Source organism: Astatotilapia calliptera, chromosome 20 (genome assembly GCF_964374335.1).
Source record: "Astatotilapia calliptera chromosome 20, fAstCal68.1, whole genome shotgun sequence".
Lineage (NCBI taxonomy): Eukaryota > Metazoa > Chordata > Actinopteri > Cichliformes > Cichlidae > Astatotilapia > Astatotilapia calliptera.
In genome coordinates, this window is record NC_137441.1 from 15,290,625 (window position 1) to 15,295,100 (window position 4,476).

Here is a 4,476-nt window from a genome sequence, read left to right on the forward strand (position 1 = left end):
AATTGAATTGAATTGAATTGAATGAAGAGGCCGCTAGAAAAGCTGCAACCACCAAGTACCTGCAGAGGGTCAGGCAAGTCCTGAGGAGTCAGCTGAATGGTAAGAACAAGATCCGGGCCATCAACACGTACGCCCTGCCCGTGATCAGGTACCCTGCTGGGGTAATAGGCTGGCCAAAGGAGGAGATAGAAGCCACTGACATAAAGACAAGAAAGCTCCTTACCATGCATGGAGGGTTTCACCCCAAGTCCAGCACCCTGAGGCTGTACGCTAAGTGGAAGGAAGGGGGCCGGGGACTGGTGAGTGTCAGCACCACAGTCCAGGATGAGACAACGAACATCCAAGAATACATTTGGAAGATGGCCCCAACTGACCGAGTGCTCAGTGAATACCTCAGGCAGCAGAAACCCAAGAAAGAGGAGGGAGACGAGGAACCATCATGGAAGGACAGGCCTCTTCACGGTATGTACCACCGGCAGATAGAGGGGGTGGCTGATATCCAGAAATCCTACCAGTGGCTGGACAAAGCTGGACTGAAAGACAGCACAGAGGCACTAATCATGGCAGCACAAGAACAAGCTCTGAGTACAAGATCCATAGAGGCTGGGGTCTATCACACCAGGCAAGACCCCAGGTGCAGGCTGTGTAAAGATGCCCCAGAGACAATCCAGCACATAACAGCAGGGTGCAAGATGCTAGCAGGCAAGGCATACATGGAACGCCATAACCAAGTGGCCGGCATAGTGTACAGGAACATCTGTGCCGAGTATAACCTGGAAGTCCCGAGGTCAAAATGGGAGATGCCTCCAAGGGTGGTGGAGAATGACCGAGCTAAGATCCTGTGGGACTTCCAGATACAGACGGACAAAATGGTGGTGGCTAACCAACCGGACATAGTGGTGGTAGACAAACAGAAGAAGACGGCCGTAGTGATCGATGTAGCGGTTCCGAATGACAGCAATATCAGGAAGAAGGAACACGAGAAGCTGGAGAAATACCAAGGGCTCAGAGAAGAGCTCGAGAGGATGTGGAAGGTGAAGGTAAAAGTGGTCCCCGTGGTAATCGGAGCACTAGGTGCGGTGACTCCCAAGCTAGGCGAGTGGCTCCAGCAGATCCCGGGAATAACATCGGAGATCTCTGTCCAGAAGAGCGCAGTCCTGGGAACAGCTAAGATACTGCGCAGGACCCTCAAGCTCCCAGGCCTCTGGTAGAGGACCCGAGCTTGAAGGATAAACCGCCCGCAGGGTCGTGCTGGGTGTTTGGTTTTCATATATATATATATATATATATATATATATATATATATATATATATATATATATATATATATATATATATATATATATATATTTGAATGATTTTAAATAATTTTCATTTGTATTTTGAAATATATGTCAAAATATACAAAAAATCGCCAAAAAATATATGTGCTAAAATTAGGGGTGTCAAATTATCGCGTTAATTGCGATTAATTAATTACAATGCTATTTAGCGCGTTATGTTTTTTAATCTCGTTAATCTAATTTTTAATCTCTTGACGTCATTGATTTTGTATGAGAGTTGCTATGTTATAAAATCCGTTTTTATGTGCTGGGCTCCTTGTGCTTGACTTGTTGGGGGTGGAGTCACGTCGTGAGGTCAAGGTGAGAAGTGGTGATTAGCTTACAGTGTGGATATGGAGGCGCATCTGAGAGTTGTTGGCCCAATGAACGGGAAATTTGTATTTCATAAACGCCCCGACGGCACCATTGACAAAGGTAAAGTGGTCTGCCTAGAGTGTAAGAAGGAGTTTGCTTACCACCGAAGCAGCTCAAGTTTGGCCTATCACCTCAACGCAAAGCACCCAGCCGCGAGTGCAGCAACAGCTAGCAGTGAAGACGTTAGCAATATAGCAAGCCAGAGCAAAGCTTTTCGCCAAACAAAACTAGAGAATACCCCTCGTATGAGCAAGTCTGCGACCGACAGGCTGACTAATGTTATTGCCAAGTGGATAGCGATGAACTGTAGGCCGATAAATATAGTAGAGGACGAAGGATTGACAGAGGTGTTGCAAATTGCGTCCAATGACCCGTCATACAAGCCGCCGTGCAGGACTACAGTAACGACCAAAATCAGCAAAATGTACGACGGCGAAAAGAAAAACAAACTTGAGATTTTGGCGGAGGATTCTCCCAACTGTGTTGCTATAACCGGAGATCACTGGACCTCAGCTGGCAACCACAGCTATTTTGGGGTGACTGGACACTTTATTGATAGTGAGTGGAACCTCAACTCATTTGCACTGACCGTCATGAGAACAGAAACCAGGCACTTTGCTGATAAATGCGCCGAACAGTTCCTCAAGGTAGCAAATGACTGGGGTATTGAAAACAAGATATCCACCATTGGCACAGACAGCGCAGCAAACATGCTGGCTGCTATGAGAGCACTTCCATATGAGCACATCGCCTGCAATGCTCACATTCTCCAGAGGACCATCACGGTATGTCTCGATAGCAGTGGTTTTGTCGGTGTACTGGCAAAGTGCCGCAAGATTGTTGGTCATTTTAAACAAAGCCCTGCGAGTACCACAGAACTTAACCAACAACAAGTAGCACTCGGAAAGAAGAGCGATCAACTTATACAGGATGTACCCACCAGGTGGAACTCGACTCTCGCAATGGTCTCACGCCTCCTATGTAACCGAGAGGCTGTCCAGGCTACGTTGGACCAACAGAACCACAGGTTGGTCTTGCCAACCGAAGCTGAGTGGGCGAAACTGCAGAGGCTGGAGCTCCTGCTTGAACCATGCAAGTAAGTTCAAATAAACACCTTCCCATTTTAATTATATAAACTACTGTTACATGTGTAAAATCAAAATTAATGAACATAACAAGGAACTTTTAAGGACAATTAAATTGGAAATCAGTTACACTTTGATTTAAATGAATCCAGCTAGGTTTATTTAGCAAACCTCTCCACCTCTGCAGGTATGTGACAGAGCTGCTGGGTGGTGAGGCCTACGTCTCTTGCTCTGTAGTGCTGCCTGCTTTTCGCCATCTGTACCGTGTCATGGACATTACTGATGATGATCCTGCCTACGTGGTGAAGTTCAAGAATGCCTTCCAGAAGGATCTGGCAGCACGACGAGCTAATGGCAACGAGATATGGTTCGAGGTGGCCACAGCATTGGATCCACGGTTTAAGGATTTGAAATGTCTTCCAAGAGAAAAGAGGGAACAGGTAGGACAATAAGGTTAAGCTGGACTAATGAGTCCAATTCATTATCAAATCAAACTTTTATTTATTATATGGAACACAAAGTTCTTTACAAGATTAAATAAAATTAAAAAAAAAGCACTTAGTTTTAATCACAATCATTCATTCATTCATTCATTCATTCAGGTGTGGACCATTCTGGAGAATATGCTCCAGGCAGCAGAGCCCAGAAGAGGATGATGGACCAGCTCAGAAGAAGAGGAGGAGCGAACTCCTTCTGGGGTCTGACTCTGACTCAGAAGATGGAATTGAGTCTGGAGAGCTGCAGCGCTACAGAGCAGAACCCAGCATCAGTATTGATGACTGTCCCCTGCAGTGGTGGTATGCTCACTCAGGAGTCTATGAAAAGCTGTCAGTCCTAGCACAAAAGTACCTGGCCTCCCCAGCTACCTCTGTACCCTGTGAGAGACTCTTTAGCCTTGCAGGCCACATAGTGCAAAAGAAAAGGGCAGCCTTGCTTCCAGAAAATGTTACCAGGCTGGTGTGTCTTAGCGACTGGCTGAGGAAGAAGAAATGAGACACATGTGGTCAGCATAGCTGCTGTGTCATTTGTAGCCTACTAGAATAGATTGCTTGATGTTCAGCACTTTTTTTTGTGATGGAAGAATACTTTGATGTGCTAACTTGCAGCACTGCAATGTCAGTTTTATTTTTCATTATCTGAAGCAGAGGAATTTCAGTGCTGTATTGCTCAGAAAAGAGCAACTCTGATGTGCTAACTTGCAGCACTTAATTTATTTGATTTTATTTGTATTTATTTTTCCACTTATTTTACAAAAGAATACAACAGTATGTAAATGGTTGCATCTGTTTAACGTTTGTTAAACAATAAATGAGTTTATAAAGTCACTTTCTTTGTTATATCAGTCTTTTGGTCTGCCACAATAAGTTGAGGGCTTTCCTCAGCTATTTTTAGGTGAGATTAAAAAAGAGATTAATTAGATCAATTAATTAAAAATCATAATTAATTAATCTCTATTTTTTTTTAATCTCTTGACAGCACTAGCTAAAATACATTTTAGAATATATTTATAACATATTTTGAAATGTATTTTAGCACATATATGTTTTGGCCATTTTTTGTATTGAGTACAAATTAACTTTTAGTAATGACTGTCTCAGCACCAATTATTGTGAAAGCCCGACTTCTGATGCAGTCCTCCCTACCCAACCAGATTGGTGAGCCTTAGGTGCCTATATGAGCAGATTTATTTCCTT

The 4,476-nt window shown here is 44.0% G+C and overlaps 1 pseudogene across 1 annotated transcript; it reads left to right on the forward strand.

Moving 5' to 3' along the window:
• The first annotated feature begins 1,505 nt into the window (after positions 1-1,505).
• Positions 1,506-4,107, forward strand: LOC113025506 (E3 SUMO-protein ligase ZBED1-like; annotated as a pseudogene). The gene is made up of 3 exons (XR_013904206.1): positions 1,506-2,793; positions 2,970-3,222; positions 3,385-4,107. The product of XR_013904206.1 is annotated as an E3 SUMO-protein ligase ZBED1-like (transcript).
• The last annotated feature ends 369 nt before the right edge of the window (positions 4,108-4,476 follow it).